Raw genomic sequence first — 23,983 nt, 5'->3', positions numbered from 1 at the left:
AGGTAGACATGGAACAGAAAAAAAATAAGAGGCGACTTTTACCGTTCATTGATTGTCGAGTAGCTTTGCGTTTGGATGGGTCAGAATTGAAACATATTGTTTCAATCTCTTTCCGTAGGGCAATACTGTGTCTCTAGACCATTGTGTTTTCATGTAAGATGGGAAAAAGTAATAAAATACATTGATAGCATAGTAAAGTTTGTCTTCCTAGTTTATTCATTCTATGTAGAATCTGGTTTTCTTTTTACAAACCACCTACTGCGTACCGTAAGCGAAATGAACCAATGACACTTTCTGAATGTCATAAATCATATTCTGGTGTCGGCTGGTAATCACGAAGGTCACGCCGTTTGGTTCAGTATCGTCATGATCTGACAATAACTGCGTGTCAACAAAGAAGACTCTACTGTAACATTTTCTTATGGCCACATTTAAGCTACAAACTGATGTCACGGGAAACGACTTCATACGGGTCATACCTTTTACAGACAATTTCTGTTAGTACTTCTGTATGTATAAAAAGGGTTTCCAGAAAGTCAGTATAAGACAACATGCGGGTTATGAGTTGTCCATTAGTCGAGACGTAAAAACAAAGCCGTCATTTGTTTATGACCGGGTCGCATGATCCAAAGCAAGATAAGAAGAGCCCTCATAAAAAGGCACGGCAGAGAAGGGCAGGCTGTAACTCTTGTCACCGCGATCGAGACCGTGACGATACAGGAGGAGCGTCGGTGTGGCGGGAAATGGGCCGATCAGAGCCTGACAAATGGCGGCCAAAGTGGGATCTAGGAACGCTGCCGCTATGAATACTCCCCTACGGATGGGTTGAGGATCGTGGAAGGGGCAGTCATAGTCGTAAAGTTAAGCCCAGATTTAAGAGACGTTCCGTCAACATTTGTCCCCGGGAGCGTCTATAAGGATGAAGTCAAGACAACCGAACTGGTGAGTGGGTCCGACGTAGAAGCTGTGATGGAATAGAAGCAGTAAATTTCAGTACGTTTGGGGTTTTTCCTGCTGTTGTTTAAAGTCACTTTTTCAGAAATAAAAACATGTCCCTGTAGCTCAACTGGAATCAACCTTACATGTACATTTGTGCTCCTGCTTCCAATTAGTTGACTACTGGGAGTACCCTGGTTCAATCATTGGAAGGGCATCTCGGTTTGGGCTGCACTCGTATTTTGGACGTAAATAGGGTCCCGTGTTCATGTTCAGGTGCCTCATAGCAGAATTGCCTCAGTTGCATAAATTTGCATAAAGAGCCTTGGAACCATGATGTCCCACCTGGACCATAGAACAACTTACCTTAAAAGGATCAAGGGACATCAAGCTATCATTCTATGATAGTGGACTAAATATATAAAGGGTGTCCTACGAGACCAGTTTTTTTCCCAGGTATCTCCCCCTGGACTACGAGGACGTTAAGGGAAAGGGCTAGCAACCCTCCCTGTAAAAATGCACACTGCTACAGAAACAGCAAGGAAACGTGCTGTCCTTTGTGCCACTAGCTATAGGCACTAAAAGGGTCTGAACGGACAAACGAACGAACGAACAAGAAATAGTACTGATAGCACAACGAAGCATAACATATAGTGTGCAACATAACTTCTTCATTTCGTGTCTGTTAGCAACCTGCTTTCCACAACCCGGTTCCTAAGTAATAGCTCGTAAGTCTAGATCATGAAACTTTCAGCTGATGTACAGCCGACGACTTGACTGCGCGATTTTTCTTTCGTTCTAGTTGACCTGTATTTCAGCAAATAGCGACATGCCTGTTCATGCGTACGCGTAGTGCACGCCAATGCAATATTATCTGGGTCAAACGACAACGAGATTCCTTCATTCTCACCTTTCCAGGTAAGAAAGGTGATGAGCAGCTCTGCGACTAACCTTAAGTAAAAAGGGCAAGCCGGACATTCAGGAAAAGGGTGCACCGTTATCAATCAGTCTTGACGACCGGGCCGCGTGAAATATGCGTGCCGCGGGGAAACCTCATTTTCCCCGGGAAGGGTAGCTCATTCTGCCGCTTCAAAATCCCGGCGCGCTGGCGTTCTTTAATCCTCCCAGAGCGACCTCAGACATACATATAGTCATCCGTCTCACTCGGCAGATTAATAACGGGGGAGAGAAGGGCGGAGAGGTGCGAGGCGGTGTCAAAGGAGGCTACGCAAATTTATCTTACTATTCCGGAGCGTTCTGCTTTGATTCGATCGGCAGAAGGTGACCGTGAAGTGGTGGTTCTTCTGAAGAGCCGCCTGTACGACACCCGAGTGATGGAAGACCCCATTTAGATCTTACAGAAGGGATTCCTTGGACTTATCCCATTCCCTCTGCGTGCGTCCTGTCGATGTGAATACGCCTTGACGTGTTCTGGGTGTTAGGAAGGATATGTAAGGCCTGCGGGCTTGCCAATTTTCGTGTCAATCTTTTCAGACGAGGAAAATCGATGCAGTTTTTTTCATATCTTCGGGAGGAGCCTAGAGAAAGTTGCGGGAGGAATGTTTACATTGATCGAGAGGTGTTGAGAGGATTTTCCCGAAGGATGTGCGCCATTACTTGCATCACAGTTCCGCATCCCAGCGACAGTTTTAAGTGGCTTTCCGTCATGTACAGTGAAATCTAACAAAGTACACTGTAGATTGGACTAGTTGCTTACACATGTCCTACTTAGGCATTAACAAGCCAGTACTAGACTGAAAACACGTAAGATATAAAAGCAGAATTAGATCTTGAACCTTCCCTGGTTAAAAATTATAGATGGCATTTGTTTCCCCGTGAAGATTTAAAACGACGTTTTCGGAGGTCTCCATATACCTCCATGAAAAAATAAAGCTTTTGTGTTGTTTCATTGATTAAGATTAAGCGTGACGTAGTTTTCTTGGTATTTTCTTGATATTCTAATGTATTTAGCCCTTTGTTGGGCAAGAATATGCAATAGACAATTCATTTTACATATAAAGCTGTAATTAGCATAATCTATTTCAAATGATGGTCTTTTCTACCAAAATTATACATACATTGCATGTGTGAAAGTCCTTTTAGTTGACAGAACTCCATGCGCATGTTTACTACATTTCATCGTGAATGATGCAAGAATGCAAAAACTTGACCCTGACCTTTGTTACTTTGTGAGTTTGCAAAGTTGTTTTTCTAACTTTGCAGCTCGAAGAGCTACTTAAACTGCACGTCACGGCCCAATGGAAGGATTACCTGCACTTTCCCGGCGTAATAGGATTAGACCATGTTTCATCTTCTATATTCATTGGCCACTGAAGGGGAAGTTAGCATCTGAATTCTAATTGGGGGGCTGTGAACTTAACGTTTAGTGCGGTACACTGCATCAAAGCCATCTTGTATTAACGGGCAGTTTAGTAAAGCTTCCTCTAGTTTAGGGACATCTTTGACGGAAATCTGCTCCAAGATCTAGACGGAATGACGCATAACTCCTTAATACATCATGTGCGTCTTGTCTTCCATGCATAGTATAAGCTCCAAATGTTCACACTGTAGTGCCTAACAGCACATAGGTCTGCAAGTTTCCCTGCTGTTTCTGTAGAAGGGTATAATTTTACAGGGAGGGGCACTTCCCCTTTAACGTGCTCGAGGCACCTCCTTGAACACAGGACCCCAATTCTACATCCCTTCCGAATTCAAAAGACGAGATGTCCTTCCCAGGACTTGAACCGGAGTCTCCCATGGCCAGCAGTTAAATACCAACTAATTGGAAAAAGGAGCTCAACGGTGGGGCAACTATATGCTACGGTCACATTTCCAAAGCGGGGCCCGGTCGGGTAGCTTGTGGGAACGAAAAATACGATATAAAAGACATCAAAACACACAAAACGTAGAAAAATTAGTCCTTATCATAAGTTTTAAATATTTCTTTATTCTTTGTTTTATCAAACAGCCCGGCCGGGCACCGGCGTTGAAATGTGACCCTAGCAATACCAGTTGAGCTACAGGGACATCCCTCATTGCCTCTTGCTATGTGAAATTTGTTTTACCCTCCATATTCACGAGAGCTAATCAGAATTCTGTAAAAGTAGCCAGCATTGTAAGACGATTGCGTGATCTAATAGATAAGCAAACTTGTCTTATCAATTGACTCTCAGCCTTTGAGAGAGGTGCGCAGAAGATCTCATTCACCTAATAAGCGTGTGGGTTGCAAAACGGAAATGACTTGTAATTCAGCTTCAGAGGGAAATACCAGCAATTTGGCTTCGACGCCTTTCGCACTTGACTTTGCTCTGGGGCGAAGGTTGCTCTGCTCTTTTCTGCAACCTTGGCAGGCCAACAAAGCAAGTTCCTGACCGGACTTATCGAGTAGTGTCCCCGCCCAATCTACACATCCCATCTGCCCCGAGAGTGAACGACTCCACGGTATAATTGATTGTGACATGTCCGACGTCAAGATTCTAACAAGAAAAACACATTAGCTGTTGGCCGACGCTCAGACGATTGCTGCGGACCGATACCGCGTTTTAAGGCCCCTCGTCGCCGCGGGTCACGTCTATCTGTATGCCCGCTACTTCAAAGCTGTTGCGGCAGAATGCACGCAGTGAAGTCAAGTGAAATAAGCTAATATGATGCCTCTTACAGCACGATACAGATGCAATCTGGTTTCCCTGCCAGGCATGCGAACTTGACCTTCATTCCGATGGAATACAGTAACCCTGCGGGGCTGAATTCATCACCGTTTGCTGCGATAGAAGCTCGTCTGCTCTGACTATGACAGATGAGTGTCACAGCTACAGCGACTTTCAGAGGTCAAGGGCTAAAAGATATCTGCTGAATTGGCAGTGAAAAAAATCATATGCTCTGAAAGACACAGACAGATGTTTCGATGTCATCATAAGTCAATAGTGGCTGTAGATCTTGATGAAATAATTCTCTTTATCTACGAGAACAAGCTACGCTAATACTAAACACAGAAAATACACAATTACTGTGAAGGTATGCAACTGCGTGAAAATACAGACATGTAACAAAGTCCACCCGCCATTGCCTTTGAGCTCAACGCAGTAACTGCCCGACATGTAGTTCAACACATGGTCGCAGGATACAAAACATCTTCTGTTAGTCGATCAGACTTGTTGTTGTTCACTTTGTAGTGCCTAGTGGCACATAGGTTAGCAAGTTTCTGTGGCAGGGTATTTTTTTACAGGTAGGGGTTGGTAGCCCTTCCACTTTAACATGGTCGAGATACCTCCTCGAGCACGGGAGCCCTCCTCAAACACGGGACCCCCATTTTAAGTCGCTTCCGAAATATGCGTGCAGCCCCAACCGATATGCCCTTCCCAGGCTTTGAACTGGAGTCTCCCAGTTACCAACTAATTGGAACAAGGAGCTCAACCCTCCGATCAGACCTGGTTTACAGCAAATTGTTGCAGTGACTGACGGCTGCTTCCGCCCCTTCACCGAAACTTTATCCCAAATTGTATGAAGTCAAATAACCACGACAACCAGGCGGAGCTGAGTTTCATTTTCACTGACGAGGACTGAGTTCCGAACGACGCCCACTGTCCTGTGGAGTAACGTGATTTTCTATCTGGAGAGAGGGATATAGCCCGGTGTCGTGTTATCTCGTACCACACGGGTGCGTCCTTATGCCTGCACACAAAGTCTCTCAAGCCCATAGTCTGTACTTAAACAGACACCATCGGCACAAGAGGCCTTAGCGTAAACCTGGGACCAATAAAAACGCGTTATCTGTACACCACAAGGGAATATTCCCTCCATTGTACGCCACCTGAATGACCTGTTTTGGATTGAATTTGAAAAAGGGGAGCGTATTTGTACGGAGGAGTGTAATGTCTACGTAGCAATTGGTTTCCCCGGGCGATATAAGCAGTTTAATTTTAGAAAAACCGTCTTTGCTGACCTTGGTTTTTTCCATTCAGCTGACATAACAGGCTTTTGTCTACTTTGTGAAACGCATTACATACCCCGCTGCTGTATGTCGAGCAAGCCGCGACGGATCATTTATCAAGCTTGTGTAGAAGAGAAGTTTTATACCCTGACAGGTAAAGTCCGCGAGCTGCTATGAGGAAACTTATTGTACCTGAAACATCATCAGATGAAACCCATCTTTCATTTTGTTGGCTCAGCAACGTTGATTATGGCCTGGGGGACAAATTTACCCAGGATTTATAGACGAAGTCCTGCAAGATGTTCATAGCAGTTAGCTCAATATCACTCGCAAGTCGTCTCTTAGTTGAAATAGCGTGAGACTGTTATCGCTCGCTCTTTAGCGCCCTCAATGAAGGAATCATCATGCCGGCTTTTTCATGAATGCCGGAGGGTCCTTTAGAAGAGGAGAACTTACAAAGGCGTGTTGCCGTGAACTGGATGTAGTGCCAATCGTCTTATCGTACCGGCGTAGACATATAGTCCTCTAACCCGGGGGTCAGTCTTTGTAGATTGAATTCGACCAGAGGGTGCATACGGTTGCACGCAGGCGCTACACGAGTGCTCCCAGGTAGTGCAGCCGATAGCACATGAAAGATACGCTTGGGGTCAGATTCTCGTCCCGTACGGGATAACAGGGTAGTGGGAGGATTAGACCCAAGTTTGGGTTTTGAGTGGATTTAGAGAAAGATAGACTAGCTGTTCGATTCATCTGCGTTAGCGCTAAGGGAGGTTATACTTTCGCGGAGTTCAACTCATCAGTCTTCTTAGCTTCAATTATACCACCCTCTGTTTTTGATTGATGGAACCACATACCGCCTTGGGGATTAGAGGTACTTTCCGTCCGGCTTTAGCGTCTTCACAGTTCATAATGAAAGTGGTGTGATTTGCATTTTACGTATCTTCAAGGCTGTGGTACTGTTTGGACGTTTGACTGATGAAAAAACTAATAGTTTCCGAACTTAACGATTCCTGGGTTGCATGGTATTCAGTCAGGGAGTTGCTGGAAAGAATAGTTTCGTCTGCTATCTGCATGTATTGTGACAATACATTCAGATAACAGAAAAAAAACTATTGAATGTGTCAGCAAGTTGTTGTCACCGATAACTGTTAATCTCACATAACGTACAAAAGCAGCACCTGATTTTGCATCACATGTGTTTAATTGATAGATCATGAATATAAGTAAAACAAGGGTCTATTAATTGCGTAAAACGTTTTTAGATTTTGAAACAGACTTCCATCAATTCTAAACGCACCCAACTGTTCTATAGATGATTGTGGACAAGTGTGCAACAACATGTCATTATATGGGTAGTTGTTAAATTGGTGATGGCCAATTTTTTTTCAGATAGACAATCCTATCGGATAATCTTTAGTAGGAAGGATAACATAATGTTCCGATTTTATTTGTAAGTTCTTGCCCGAGGGCTAATTGCAACATGAAACAATGTATAAAAATATATACAGCCAGTGCAAGTTAACTGGTGACGATTGGAACAAGTGACTATTCTAAGAACTGCTATTGAATACAATCTAAGGGTTATGGGTTTGACAACGTCCCATGTTCGTCGCACTGCTGGCGACTGTGGTGTGGCGGCTGTGTGTTCGTCGACAATCTTTTCACGTACGTGCGAGAAGAAGGCTGGCTGACCAAATGTGTTCTTCGAACGGCAAAGTGCAATTACTGAACTCTGACTTTCGTGTCATCAATTCCAGGCCACGTGGTTCATGCGAGCGTTATGGGCCAGTTGGCAATCATGCGTACCTGACCAAACGTGGGGGCCATTTAAGCCCCCCTCTGACTGGACCCGCGGCACGCTGGCGGCGTCGCTGCGACCGATCGAATTGACAAAGCACTCAACGAAGTTCATCGACAGAAAACGAATCTTTTTAAGCTTTGTGTCCTTTGTTGTCTTTTTGGTCAAACTAGTACGCTTTAAATGATATTCCTCTTATGAAGTCAAGGGTAACTCAAATCCAGTTAAGAACGCAGCGCCGCCGCCAGCGTGTCGCGGGTCCAGTGAGAGGGGGGGGGGGGACTTTAGAGATGATGAACTAGATGCGAAGCTTCTACCTGCATACAATATGTTGATCAAATTAGACTAAGTCACCATGGCAAACAAATTTTGTATATTATGAAAAGATAAACTTTTCGCCAACTTAACATTTGGACTGACCCACTCACTGACTCACTGACTCACTCACTCACTCATTAACTCACTCACTCACACACTCAGTTTTCTTAAGTTGTCTGGCCCAATCTTTGTGGTCATGTGAGTTTCTGAATGTATGACGTCAGCAATAGATCAAGTGTCGCCTGATCGAAGTCGGTACCGCCCTCCGTCCTGGTTGAGAGAAGGTTGGTGCGCCATGATATAGATGGCATCATCTTATCCTGTCATGGTCAGACAACAGATGAGTTGTTGAAAATGCCTGTGAGTCCAATTTTTGAATTGGAGATCAGTTTACCTCTTCAAAAGGTATTTTACCAACTCAGAGCTTTTATGCTTAGGATGTAATTTTCCTCTGGCTTTACGGCTGGGTGTGTGAAAATGTCTCAGTAGGCCAACCTAGATCTGTTCACTTATTTCAGACGTTAGCAAACGAAATTTTGACAACTAGTGGCTTTGGGTCGATGTCTGGTGTCTGGAATAGAGTTTCATCTTTCCTAAGGGTGTCGTATATCGGACACAAGGGGTCTTCTTTCCTATACGCAGCATAAATCAGCTGATCAGGTCATCAGCTTCTTTTATGTCCTAAAAATAACAAATGTCCCCGGATACACAATCGACCGGCACTTAGCAGCGGCTGATTTTTAAGACATCGGCTTACCAACACATTCCCTGGCGACGTTCGTCCGGCCGGAACTCGATGCGTTGATTCCAGCTCACTGAGCTGTGGAGCATGCAGAAATGGAAACTTGTTGAGACTGAGGCCAGAGGTAAAATTCCGCCCACGCCATCAACGCGTCCATTTAGACACCGCCCGGGCTACCTATTTTGGCAGACACAGCAAGTTTGCCAAAGTGGGCTATCAAGCGCAACTGAATGGGCGTTGGGCACATACAAAGTGTATCTTCTGCGCCAGAGTTGGTCTCCATTTCCATTAGAGGCTAGAACCGCTGTGCGACCAACTATTAACAAATCTCTGAACGAATTCCACGGGCAAAAAAAAAGATTTACTTTACGTTTTGTGTGTTTTAATGTCTCTTATGACTTTCACGCTCATAAAGTTACATCATGCATCATATTCCAACGATAGAATCAAGTGTCACACAAATCCAATATTGGTCGTTCAACGTTCGCCGGCAAGCGAAAATGGCGTCTAAATCAGCGTTTCCAAGACTTAAGCATGTTAAGCTATACAAGATATGATTTCACATACGTACATTAGGTATAACCAGGTAGCTGTATTGACGCCCACAACTCTGGCAAACGCGTTGATGTGAGTGGCAACTCTAAGTTGAAGTAACAAGACAAGTTCTGCCGGAGAATGAAAATCATTTCACGTCTCCTGCAATGATGCAAACGTAATTGTAGGGATTCGCTGTACTCATTAATCCATCTTGGGTAATGAAACAGGAATCACATCTATCATGGAGTGACAGTCCGGGCAAAACCACTTACACTTCCAGAGTTCCCTCACGGGGAGAGAAGCCGTTTCAAACGACAAAGTCAGGATGGATGTATCTCATTATAGATGAAATAATGGCTGTTGGCAGCACATCCTGCGACTCTCGTGAACTTCTGTTGAATGTGTTTTATTGTTGAATCACATTGTTATACACGTATTTGTTTTACTATCTGTCATGATATTGGTGCTTTATGTATCAATGGGTGTACAGGGAATTACGCAACGCGACATCGGATGGCTGACTTTTCATTGAACTGTTAGGTAATACGCTGTGCGTGAAAACTTTTGCCAAGGAATTCTACCTCCTACACAAATATTCGTTAGTTCGTTCAGACCCTTGTTGTGTATAGTGGTACATATATAGGATTTATGTAGCAGGGTATATTTTCACAGCGAGGGGGTGATAGCCCTTGCCTTTGACGTGGTCCAGGCACCTCCTCGATCACGGGACCACCATTTTACGTCCCTTCCGAAAGACGGGCGCAGCCCCAACCGACCTGCCATTTAAAGGTTGAACCGGGGCAATCTACAGGCACATCCCTACAAAAACCTTACAGAGGAAGAAATTTATAATATGGTCGATAGTTTCACATACATTTAGCAGTTGTTACCGTGTTGACGTATAGCGTACCATACGGAGATAACGATGCCACCAGGAGCTTCTAAACAGCTGGTAATTATTGACCGCCTCTCAAGCTGTTCATCTGTTATCTGAATGAACATCTGAGTTTATCTTCATCTCAACACTGTATTGCAACGATGCGGTAACGTTTTCATCTCTGTCTCTGCGAATCTGAGCCACACTAGTGCAGTCATAGCCATAACACAGTCGCAGTACACGTCCACTGTGTATGGTTATGATAAATATAAGCTACATTTGGAACTGAAAAGTTTTGTCAGCTAATTTAGAATTGAACCCTACTTTCCCACATTTCTTAGCTGCATTGTCTTCTAAAACCTAAGAGGTTTTGCGAAGACGTATAGAGAGGCCATTTACTCGAGTGCGCCCCACCCCTTTAAGTCACAAAGGTGCTGTGAGATCCCAGCTAGCACCTTTTGGATAGAATCCAGGCTAAAGCCATCAGAGCCAGACATGCGGGTGACCTTTTATTATGGCAGAATTCAGTCAGTGGCTCTCAGAAGAATATCATTAACCTCTGACTTCTCTATGCGTGGAAAGGTCGTGGCAGACAGTATCGATGATACCACAGACACTGTGCCGAGCGCCTGGCCAATCATCCGTCTCTTCAATGCGTAGGGATTCACTTCTCTACCGGTCAAACCTAACGGCACGTCGGTGCACTTTTCGTGGTGAATAAGGTGGCTGAAAAAGTACCGAAACAAAACTTGTTGGATTAACATTGAGATACGTTTCTTGAAAAAAGAATGGCCTGCATCGCTTCTGAGTAACTGCAACAAGGAACTGCCTATGACCCTTATCCGTAGCCAGTTAAGCCCCCATTCCACTACACGGCAATCGCGGGCGCTCTCGCTACGACCTAAATCGGATTTGTCTAATACTTGATTTCATAATTGGAAGATCATGCAAAATGTAAAAGTATGGCTGAAAAGACAAAGCACACAAACCGTAAAAAGACTCTTTTTAATCTATGAAATTTGTTTTGAACGCTCTGTTAAATTTGAGGTCGCGGAGAGCGCGTGGCGAGAAGGCCGTTCTAGTGGAATTAAGGTATAATCCTCTTCTGAACCTGTTTGTACTTGAGGCGTCAGGAAGGTCTGTAACAAGATTTGAAATTCAACCACCGTTAAACCCCCGTAAATATTGATCTGAACGCATGATCTGTTGACGCACGTTCGGTGCAAACGTGGGTGAATATTCAAATGTTTAAAAAAAAGCCTGAAATAAAAAATGGCCTGCATCGCTTCTGAGTAACTGCAACAAGGTCGGAAATTCAACCAACACCAAACAGCCATAACTATGTATCTGATAGCAACATTCATTTTGTGTGAGCATAGCAGTGAAGATTATGTTTCAAACCCTAACTTTCAAATACTGATGAATTCGTACGTGTTGTCCAGGGAGCTATTCAGATAAAACACACCCGCGGTGCTGTTTCTAACGGTGCTCCGACCGCATCACACGTTAGACGCGGTAAAGTCACGGTTCGCGTAGCGACCATGGCGTGATTTGATGAGATAGCGTCCTTTCAGTCCGAGCCAGTGAGCCCCGTCCCGCGATGTAATAACGAATTTGCACGGGGTCGAGAACTAAGACAGAGAACAATTTCCATGTACTTAAGTCGAAGAGAGCAGATCCACTTGTCTCTTGAACGGTTAAGCAAAGTTAGAGGGAAAGGTGAATGGCCGGATGGTAACTCGTTTCCCCTGGATGTGAGCCAATGTAATGGCTGTGGAAACCAAATACGGACTCTAGGGTAATAGTGACTGTCTTTGAAGCTCACATCCTTACAAGTCGAGAATTGATACAGAGGAAAATTTCCATGTACTTAAGTGGAACAGCAGAACCACTTGTATCATGACCTCATTAGGAAAGGTGAATGGCCGGATGGTAACTTGTCTCCTGGTGATTTTAGGCGGCAATGCGATGGCTGTGGAAACCAATTACTGACTCTAAGGGAATCTATTGACTGTATTTGAAACTCGAATATTTACAGGTCCAGAACTAAGACAGACAACAATTTCCATGTACTTAAGTCGAACAGAGCATGACCACTTGTCTCTTGACTGAATTAGCAAAGTTAGAGGGAGAGGTGAATGGCCGGATGGTAACTTGTCTCGAGGTGATGTTAGGCGGCAACGCAATGGCTGTGGAAACCAAATACGGACTCTAGGAGAATCTATTGACTATATATTTGAAACTCAAATCTTTACAGGTCGAGAACTAAGACAGACGAAAAATTCCATGTACTTAAGTCGAACAGAGCATGACCACTTGTCTCTAGACTTATTTAGCAAAGTTAGATGGAGAGGTGGATGGTAACTTGTTTCCTGGTGATGTTAGGCGGTAATGCAATGGCGCTGCCGCCTTACATCACCATCGCAGACGGCTGTGGAAACCAATTACGGACTCTAAGGGATTCAATTCACTGTATTTGAAGCTCAAGTCCTTTGATCATTTGTCTTGAAAACAAATCTAACGTCTTGTTAGTGAAGCTAATGATTTTGTTGTCTTTTAAATCATACTTTTACATCTTGTATCATATTCCAATTACAAAATTAAGGGCCACACAAATATAGTTTTGGTTGCTGTTCGGCCCTCTGTGCGATGAGCAGATGCTGCAAAGCATCAAGTATATCCATTGTTAGGTAAAAGTTGACATTTTCGTCAAAGTTCCAAAGTTTCTTGCCAGGTCTAGATATCTCCGTTAATGATTTACCATATGTAACCTTAGTTAAGGGAGAACACCTATCCGTCATGTCTTGATGATGTACCGTGTGTCTGACTGATATAGTTTGGAATAGTGTCAGAGTTCCAAAGTTTCTTGCCAGGTCTCTCCGCTAAAGATTTACCATACGTTATCTTAGTTAGGAGAGAAAACCTATTTCTCATGTCTTGATGATGTACCGTGTGTCTGTGACCGCTGCTCCGGCTTTGGCCACTTCTCCCACACTTGATATTCAGACGATAAATCTCGTGTTCGGGTTGATCACAGCTGTAGTCCGTAGCAAGCCGAGCCGCGGATATGAGTGAATCTAATTGGACAGGTTGAATAGCGGTGTAGAATTGGACTAGACGACTGGGAACGGGCTTGTTTCTGGTCATCAAGGAAAACGGGAAGGCTCGAGAGGGATGAAATATCGATGCGCCGCTGATTCAATCAATGCACGTCGGGTGATTAGTCGTTACTTTGATGCAATATGATGTGTCAGTCTGTCTCGTCTCATCGTCTCTCCCATGTAAAGTCTAACGGGAAAATTGCTTTGGAGGCCCGTACAGCAAGAGGTTTCCCGGGGTCAATTGTAGGCATGTCGCTTGTTTTATTAGGTTTGAATGTCAGGGCTTGATCAATCTCATGAGCACCTACAGCAGCATGGATTTCCCTTGTTCTTATGACTTATTCATACTGTATCTCCGCAGTTTTGTACGTTGTGTCCTGCGCGTCTGCTGCTGCTCCGTGGGTGCTTTATTGATTTAATTTGGTGTTGGCGCTGGTACTCCGACGTGTAATTAATCAAGGCCTGTCTGCCTGCCCGGTTTGTCAACAGCAGACGTGAACCACGTCACAACACGTTACGATGCAGCGTTCGAGAATCAAATGGGTTTGAACGGTGCTAACAAGACTGAAAGAAAGTTGTCTCATCAGTTTGCATTGGGAAGGTGCCGTGGCGTAGGGGTACACTGTCATTAATAAAGCGTGATTAGTCAACAAAAATACCCGGGGGTTTTAATCAATAAGCACGGCTTCTGGCAACTCATTAATCAAATCTTTCTTCATAAATCAGGATACTTAGGATGACAGCCACTCTCTAGAGGACACAACGGAGCACAGTTTTATGTACACCTTTAAGCTTAAAAGCCTATGTAATTTGATACAAAAATGGGGCAAATATGATATATGATATTTCAGACATACATACACATGATTATACGTAAACTATACACACACGCACACACACACAAACACACAAGGCCTGGTGTAAAGCCTCGTGAAGAAATCACTCTCCTTAGTGAGCAATGTACCCAACTGTTCGAGTAATAACTCCCTGCTAAATGATTTAATCTCGGTCTAAGGAAGATTTGTTCTGTCACGCTCCATTGCATTCCGTTCCGGGTGAAAAAAACAGCAACTGATGAGGATTTTACAATGATTATATCAGTATCAGGGGAAATCAGTGTATATCCGTCCAAACCATTCGTTTGTCATAGTGATTCGTAAGGATCATTGATAAATTAGAAAATATGAAGTCGCTCCGTTTGCATTGCCAACTCCTTATCTCAGCTGCATTGTAGATAGATTTGTGATCTAAAAAAAGATTCCCATCATCTTCGGAAGAGTTAGTGTGCCATTAATCATTGCTGGTGAAGTTTATATTTTGTGGGTAGAGTGCGGCCAGTCAACGTTACTCAATCGCAGATGATGGCTGTGATTTATCTTTGATGCAAGTGAAGCAGGGATGAAATTTGAGACAGCAAAGGTACAACAATTATTGCAAAGTGGATGATTGTACAGCTGATGCTACTCCAGCTCCTCTGAGGGACATGGTATTACTTGATGCCTGAAAAAACCCACAATGGAAAATATTGCTGCAGGAGCAAAGCTACACATGTACAATGGGGAAATAAGCAGATCTCTATGCCTATGATATTGCGAAGTTGAAACTCACAAACTACCGATGACCGCTTGGCACAAGTGTTGAGTAAGTACCTTTCTGATTAAACATAGATGAACAAAATTATATCGGGGTGTTTGTTATTAATAAGTGATCAATCAAGAGGTCTTTTTGTTAACGTTGCAGATGGAAAGTAGCCAATGAGCCAATGGTTCATACAACTACATTTATCTCAGAGTATACTTGATGCTTAAAGTGGGAAGCTTAAAAGAGTTTCTAACAAGGTCTTCAGGGGCAGATCACTGAGCATCATTTTCTCAGTCTAGAGCCCTCTAAATATTTCAGATTTAACTAGAGTAAGAGTGGTTTACAGGTGTACTTAACAACTTAAGCTGTGATAACAGTAGTAATGGACAATTGCTGTTCCATCTTAAGGGATGGCATCAGAGCTAGTACCGTCTCTCTGGGGAAAGATTACCTAAGTCATTGGCAGTCCATGCGGAACCGAGGGTCTTGAAAACATCCCGACACATACCATCTCTGAATGATTCAGCCTAAGGGTATTGTTATGAATGTTAATCACATTCCAGAAAGATAGATGAACGACCTGGTGATAAGATGTCTCTCGATGATATTAGGCGGCAACGGTGGCTGTAAGGTCCAACTACGGACTCTGCGAGAACTGATTTGCTGTCTTGGAAGCACCCATGCCTATAGCATCTCTTAATGATTCAGCCGAGGGGCATTGATTCTTTATTTCTTTAAAAATGTTAATTAGCTTACAGAGGTAAAGCTGCATTGCCTGATTGTATGTTGTATTCTGATGATGTTAGGCGACAACGGTAGCTGTGACGCCCAACTACGGACTCTGCTGAGAGAATCCATTGACTGTCTTAGAAACATCCAGACATATAGCATCGCTGAATGATTCAGGCACGGGGTATTGTTATAAATGTTGATTACCTTCCGGCTGACACGGTACAATGAACCCAATTTTGCGAGGCCTACTCAGCTCGTCTACTGGAGAAGGTTCCTGGACCCGGTGGAAGCCCCGGGATGTCGGGGAGATCCCGTTCCATCACCACCGGGCATGGTCGGATTTGAGGTGGTTTAGCCACTGGAGGCGACTTACCTGACCTCAAATCCGAAGATGAATTATGGAAACCTTTAGGCAGTATACCGCGGGCTTTACTTCTTGATGGTTGCCACTGACTTATTACGTTTGGATTGCTCTATCTAAGGTTTTATTTCAAAGCATGGCACTCCGGTTTGAACTGACAGTGGACTGCATAATACACCACATATCTGTTTCAGTCAAATCAAAATGAATACATGAAAATATCTCATATCAGAGTTAGAGTGGGCATCTTCAACGTAAGGGCTGTAGGAAATTGTGGCGTGGCACGGTAGGCCACTCCTTCCACTAGACGAACACAGCGACTACATTGAATTTGTGCGACCCTTGACTTCATAACTGGAATATGATGCAAGATGTAAAAGTATGATTTAGACGACAACAAAAAAGGCCAAAAAGACATAACATTTCGTTCTATGAAACTTGTTGAGTCGCTCAGTGGTCGCAGCCTCTAGTAGAAAGAGGGTGTTAGAGTTCGACTCTTCTAGAGGGTTTTAACTTCACGTGACGTGACGGTAACCGTTTACTATATATAGGAAGTGCAGTGTATTGGATTTACGTATAGAGCCGCCTGTACTTTCTTCGAGTCGGGTAAATTGGGCTGACATTTGCCGTCTGATTAGCATCGCCTGTAGGGACGACGGTAGTGCCAGCCTACGGAAACCCCCCGGGCTGCTTTGTCAGGGGTTCCGCCGATTTAGATGATTTGGATTGCCCAGCACGTCCCACTACGGTATTGGACTAAACTAGATTACTTGTACACCTTAACAACTGCTGAGTGCTATGTTCTTTGAAGTGGCAATGATCTGAAGAAAAGGACAAATCGCCTATTTCCATGTCAAGGTATCGATCGGCACTTGCTTCTCGCCGTAGACACTTGTGGCACGGACGCATTCGTCGTATGACGTAGTACGATTTTGATGTCATAGAATTTTATTTTTCAAGCAGGTTGCTGACAGATCCCAACCACCAACAAGGATTCAAGACAGACTTTGTCGACAGCCAGAAAACATTGTAATAATTTGTAAAAAGTTTAGTATCTTAATCACATATAGGATGTCCCTGTAACTCAACTGGTAGCAGACTCATAATTGTGTTACTGGTTTCAATTAGCTGGTAACTGGAAGACCCCTGTTCAATCATGGGAAGGTATTTTGGTTGGGGCTGCACCCGTTTTTCGAAAGGACATAAAATGAGGGTCCCGTGTTCAAAGAGGTGCCTGGTGCATGTTAAAGGGGAATGGCTAGCAACCCCTCCCTGTAAAAATATACCCTGCTACTGAACAGCAAGGAAACTTTCTTCCTTATGTGCCACTTGGCACTACAAGGGTCTGAACGACCGAAGGATGGATATTGAGCCACTGCGATGGATGAGCAAGTGGTGCATTATCTAAATTTCATAAGGAATGTCCGGATATTCAGGGATGTAGCAACTGTAGCATTTCACGTTCCGATTGACCTCTCTAAGCGGTCAAGTACAACAAAGAATACCGAGCCGTCAGTAAAGGCTGCAAACTAAAATGTTTGTAATGAACAAAGATCCTCGTCTAAAGTAGTCAAAGCCCTAACTCTTATTGCTACGGATAAACCATCGCCTTCAGCATATTAATGGTCTATTGAGAGAGTGTGGAGAGTTTGTAAATTATTTCGGCGCCAGTTCCTCCGTCTGGGCTTTCTTGTAATGATGCAAACCTCGCGTGAAAACCTGGAGGCGTGCCTAGTTGAGTTCCTGTCTGAACCAAGTGCGATTACCAGGATCGGTGAGGGAAGTTACGCCATCGATGTAGGAGTTTGCTTGGCCTTTGGACGTCATACGCTTTTTATGCCATAGAATTTTCAAACAGATTGTGCTAGACCCAACCACCGACAAGGATTCAAGACAACACTTTATGTAACAAGATAGCTAAATTTTGCAGGACACACATGGATGACTGTCCAAAGAACGCCCCCAGTTTGCGAACATACGACGATCGCTCGAGGTATGAGAGCGGGCCCTTCCTCAGATGTTTGAACTATCCACAAATGAATTGAAACACGAGGTAGCGGTGACCTGTATTTCTCGCCTTAATGATGGACGACCGGCATTGAGTTGATTACGTCCATCTAGTCGCTTAACCCACATCAAGGTGGCGAAAATCAATGAAGTCTGTTGCTCGAAGCCCCTGTCACACATTCAGGACCTTCCCACGACTTTGCTCCCGACCACACCCAACCAACTGAACCAAGGTTGGCGCTGTGTGGGAGTAGCCTGGAATTTATCATATACTTGCTCCAGTTCACTCCTCTCATTCCGTCCAAGCAGAGTATGACTTTCCTACCTTTAAAAAAATATAGTCGGCTAGAGCAGAAGACGTTCAAGGCTAGCAGGCAACCTAAACGACCAAATCCGTACAACAGATGACCTTGCTCACAACCATGGTCTGGAGAAGGTCGGGAAGGTTGTGTGACAGGGGCTTGATCCTCCGGTGAAGATTAGCGTCGCGTTCACTGCACACGGCTGCACGCCTAATGCTCTGTCAGCAACGTAAAACTTTCCCCAATATCAAGATGATTTATAAACAATCGCTCGTGGACATAGGTTGACCTGGTCGCTTGGAATCATGCACATTTATTGTATCATAATGATATAGATATGAAATGTATCAATCTTGACTGCATGTTGCCCACGGCTAATGAGATATATAACCCCCTTGACAGGCTAAGAGGCCTGTCTGACTGAAGCAATAGATGTCATCAGAACGTACAGACCACACGAGACGTCTATCATGAAATCATGCACGGCTTTCAGGTTGAAATGGCATGTATTTCTCCGTCCGCAGTGGATCGATATCATTTTGTTCAATCAAGAACGCATCAAAACTGCGCGATTTCAATTTCGTTCTGAATGATGAGCGGGCATGACTGGCTGTTGGGTATGATGGAATCGTGCATGATGTATCCACTCATTGTCACGGGGGAGGGGGCGCAGCGATGACGTTACTAGAGATTTCTTAATGCAGCATTCAAACAATGCAGTGCATAGTGGTCTAGCACTCAAGCAAAAATGGCTAATACCAACAGCACTACTGAACAACTAGTATGCCCAGGACAAGATATTAAAAGAAACGGACGTTCTTCTGCAGTACCAAAGTTAGCCACCGGGAGGCCTATAATCCACTTTGACCTTTGTCTTCTCAAGACTTACCCACATACCAAATTATCATCACAATCCATCCATGAGTTCTTAAGATATGCTGACCATGAATATCTAAAAACACACCCGCACCCAAAACAAAACCTCAATTTTTTTCATGGAGGTAGATATGTTGCAAGACATATATAACAGAACTACAGGGAGGGGAATGCATGATGTACAGAGACTGATGTGGACATATGAATGATGGCAACAAAAACTAAGTTATTTATATTGCAATATAACTGTTATATCAATTTTGGAAACACTTAGATTTATCATCTGGTTTAGCTGTTCAGGACACACAGTCAGGGCTGCAGAACTAGCCTGTAGCTACTACTGCTGATAAAGACAAGCCATCACAATGGAATTAGACATGGACAGCATAACAATCTATAACAATATTCTAGATAAATAAAATTATTGTATACTGCATACGCTTAGATTCAAATAAACATAACTGGGTAGTGGCAAGAATCTGTGCATCAATTTTAGATGGCAAGAATGGTGATCCTTTGAATAAGAGATACACAGTAACGTTAGCACTATCAGATAAAGTATTGATATCTAACATTGGCATTCTCATGTCTGTCACGGAGACCTGTACACTGGTAGGCATGGTTTGCTCAGAAAGCTTGCGGAGACAGGATACTATCGATGTCAAGTGTTTTATGTTTCGTAAAGAATGCAGCGAAGGCACTTCTACTGAGAACTCGCCATGGCCAGGTGGTTATCAGGTTCGGTGGTAATCCAGATTCTCGGCATACAAAGTACAACGGAGGCGCCTAGAGCTTAGACTGAGGGCAATTATGTCTGCTCAAGGCTCAGTCATCTTATAGGATTACTAAAAAAAAACAAATATTGCCTGCGAATCCAATGACTACGGTTGAACATGAACATGAACCTGAATATAATGAAACGTGATCTTGGTATTTGGGAAATGTGATTGGAGGGATGTTAATGTGTGTGATGCGCGGGGAAGGGGCGGGGGAATGGCTCAATCTTGGTCATCGTTAAATTTGGCAAGGACTGTCTGGTTGTTAGATAGCATTTTCGGGAAAAGGATGAAAGACATGTAATGGTTGAAATGATTGCGTGCCTTCTGATGTTAGTACACCGGAAGTGACCTTTATATCTTGAATCAGGTAATCATCGTTAAATTTCTTTTGAGGATAGCTAGGTTGTTAATAGAAATATGCAAATGCCATGTGAATTGTGTAGTTTTGTAAGCCAAAGAAAAAATGTTGTGTATCCGGTTAACCGATCAATCATAGCGAAAACCTGCCGACCCTAACTTTTATTGGGGTCGACAAGGGACATCTGAATGATGAAATTCAAAACGGACTTCTTGTATTTGTGAAAAGTTCATGTAATAATGTGTTGTAATCATTGTGCTACTTTGTTCAGTTCATCAATATAATTGTGCTTGTACAGTGTATACCCGCGGTATGATCACAATATGTTGTCGAAAATACCAATGTCTGATGCATTCAAGTTTTATATTGTTAAACTTTATTTGTTGGATCACTTCTGCCGAAATCTACAACAATGCTTACGTACCGAACCTGATTTTTTTCTTGGCCTAAGCTATATTATTCTTGGAGGATTCACCTGGAAAGCAAGGGGCCAGTTTCTGGCCTGTGCAAGTAGGCAGTAGGTAAGTTATATGCTGTTCTACCAACCGCTGGAGCCGGCAATTAGGGTTTCTCCAGCAAAAGATCCTGGCCCCGATATATTGAAAATTAGCGCTCCCCCCCAAAAATGCCGTCCAGAAAGCCTGCAAAGAAGGCTTCCAATCTCCCTCTACTCTCCAAGCAGAGGAGGGGTTCCGGCTGGTTTTTGACGTGTTTTTAGGCGTTTTTGTCAGGCTTTCTACTTAGTCATTTGTCACACTGTGGGTTGACGACACACAAAAAATGACAAAGTGGAAAGCCCGACAAAAACGCCTAAAACACGTCAAAAACCAGCCGGAACCCCTCCTCTGCTTTGAGAGTACCTCCCCCCCCCCCCCCAAACACATATTACACAAGTCGCCGCTTTTGTAGGTCAGCCCAACAGATCATCCGGATTCTATTGAAAGTTTGAAACCATCTATTTTCTCACTCATTCATCTCGTCTTTGTCCGTCCTACCGACGTTACACACCGCCATGATTTCATCAGTTTTCAATATCATCCGAGTAGGCGTAAATTGGCTACCCTTGTGCGGGGAACTTGGCGGATCAGCCTTAATGCATCGAGGGTAATTGTGAAATCTATTTGAACCAATCTTTGCTCTGACCCCCGGGCGATCTGTCACTACAGATCAATGACACGTAGTTAGTGCGGAAACTGTTGGCAACGTGGGTAATACAAGAACGATGTGAGTCGGCTACGAAAATAGTTTCCTGTTAAGTGTACAAGTTTTACCTGTCAAACTTGGTCAATGTCTGAGGTAGCACGGAAGCCGTGTGGTTAAAGTTGTTGACACAGAACCTGGAGGTACTGAGTTTGAATCCCTGACAGGTGCCTTGAAAAAGGCACGTTGCACCAATCTTCTCACTCAAGTCAGGCGTAAATGAGTCCCTAGCTTCGGCTAGGGACGTCTCTCGGATATGACGTTAAATGGAGGTCCTGTATTTTAGTAGAGCCACACTTTCAGCCCGTAAAAGAACTCACCACACCACTCGATAAGAGTAGGGACCCAGCCTTCATATCATCCAATCAGACACTCCCCCTCTTGTCACTTGAGGGAAAGTTATGAGCCAATCACGTAACCTCTTGGCGTTAAGCGGCGACGCGATTGGCTGGCAACTTTACCTCCAACAACAGGAAGTGCAGTATCCGATTAAAGCTGCGAGATGTACTGACCGTAGGTCGGAACGCCAGCGCCATTGCTTGAGATACACACACATCTCAAAACGCAAATCTTAGGACTATTGACACTACATCAGCACTTAACTACCAGTAGCCCCATAAAACTGCCCCACTGGAGGGAAATGGACCAGTTGGACACATCTATCTGCTTGTGATGAATGAGGTATTGAAGTCATTTGGGCCGTGCGCGACATTATCGGGTAAGCTGTTTGCCCGCACCTAGCTGCCGTGGATGGTTTTCGACACAATCATTCTCCCGATAGCATCAGTCGGACCCCGCGCTTGTTTCTAATTCACGCCACCCCGCTTCAGACACATCCCAGTAAATGATAGGCCACTCAAGTCGTGACAACGGGAGTCCGATAGCCGATATCGATCAGCTAAGGTTGATAGAAATAACCGGAAGCTGTTTACGGTAGAGGCACTCAAACAAAGTGAGAAAACCGCCACTTAGATGCGGACGTGGCACAGTTCTCGCTACCTGCGCGCGCCTGTGTATAAGATCACATGGGGGGGGGGGGGGTGCATTTGTATTGAGAGCGCCCTTACTGGCTACGCAGTCATCTGGCGTGCAAGCTATCAGTACCGTGCTCCTGAACACAACGGAAGACGAACAGCATTCGCGCGGACCAAGCAACCTATAGAAGAATACTTGTGAGTCACTCCTAAAGGCGCCCTTCAGCCAAAGACGTTACGTGGTCTCCCTCATTGATGACTAATATCTGTTGAGCTATCATCCACCCATCAGGAGCGTGCATGGTGTACTGTTCGGAAGGCGGTGGCCTGTGTACCGGAGTTCACTTTTGTGGTTATAGCAGAGCAACCAACACTAGGCGTTTGGGCGGAGTAGCCAAGGTGGGTCCGAGCTGCGACTATTGTGCTTGTAGTCATAGAATGCTACCGGTAGCTAGAACAAAGTAAACACTAATACCCGCAGTACTATCACATGTCCTCATACGTTAAACCGTGTGACAAAATTGAATGTAAGTGTTAACTGTTCTTCTACCAAGGGGGCGATGTGTAAATGTTTTAGCCATACGCGCTGGGTGTGGAACTTAGAAGAAATGCTTTTGCCTAGGAATAGCCACTAGTACTGTGTCACTCTGCACAGCTTTTCGTATCCATACATCTTGGTTTCATGATCAGTTTCTTACGGTCATTGTTTGCCGAACAGGGCGGCAGATGGCTCATTCTAGGACCTTTACTGAATGTTCCCATGGCTTGAATGTACAGAATTATCATTGCTTTATGGCTTGGGAGTTATTGATTTGAAGGATCTATTCATCAATCGTTGATCCACGGCGGCACCCAAACTACATTGATTAATGAAAATATTAATCAGATGGAGGACTCGTAGCGCGGAGGGGTTCGGGCCGAGTCCGGGAACGATTTCATTATTACTCCCATCTGTCATCGCGGTGGAAACTCGCGGGGATGTCTGGCGTTCACTTGAGTCATACTTTCAAAAAGCCAACAATATGATACTTACGTAAGTAGATTTCGTGATCTTACCGCTGTGAGTTTTTATTAATGCGCAGTCACATTCGTCGTAGAACGTCGTACGATTTTCATGTCGTACGATTTTCATGTCGTACGATTTTAAGGCAGGCTGTGACAGAACCAACCGCCGACAAGTGAAGGATTTAAGACAGGCTTTTCCGTATGAAGAAGACAATTACTATTCGAAGAGTGCACTCAGTTTGTGATCGTGCGACGATCGTACGACGTACGTGACCGGTCGAAGACATCATTTTACGTAACAAGACAGCTCCATTTTGTACGAAGCGTGCACGACTATCTCAAGAATAATCTCGGCTTACGATCGTATACGCACGGTGAATGTGACCAAGGAGTGACCATGGCAGTTGGATTCCATCGCGTTTTCGAAAATGCACCTTTTGCGGACACCTGATTTTCCCTGTGCTTTTCATATCACCCATCCCTTCAAGTTTATTGCCCCTTGAGTGTGCTTTTATATCAATATCCCCCTAGTCTACGTGTGTGTGTGTGTTTGAGATTGCCTGCATCAA

The 23,983-nt window shown here is 44.2% G+C and overlaps 1 protein-coding gene across 2 annotated transcripts in view; it reads left to right on the top strand.

The window, feature by feature from the left end:
• LOC136428814 (leucine-rich repeat-containing protein 4B-like) overlaps positions 1-23,983 on the top strand; it is a 47,856-nt gene that overhangs the window by 7,332 nt on the left and 16,541 nt on the right. The window contains exon 1 of one of the 2 annotated variants that reach the window (XM_066418577.1): positions 22,498-22,808. The exons of the other annotated variant lie outside the window; for it this stretch is intronic. The gene's annotated coding sequence lies outside the window, so the exon portion shown is untranslated. Of the gene's footprint in view, positions 1-22,497; positions 22,809-23,983 lie in introns of those variants that run through there. 2 annotated transcript variants of the gene reach the window in all.

Source organism: Branchiostoma lanceolatum, chromosome 2 (genome assembly GCF_035083965.1).
Source record: "Branchiostoma lanceolatum isolate klBraLanc5 chromosome 2, klBraLanc5.hap2, whole genome shotgun sequence".
Lineage (NCBI taxonomy): Eukaryota > Metazoa > Chordata > Leptocardii > Amphioxiformes > Branchiostomatidae > Branchiostoma > Branchiostoma lanceolatum.
Note: the sequence above shows the minus strand (reverse complement) of the source record. Positions and strands in the feature narration are given on the sequence as shown.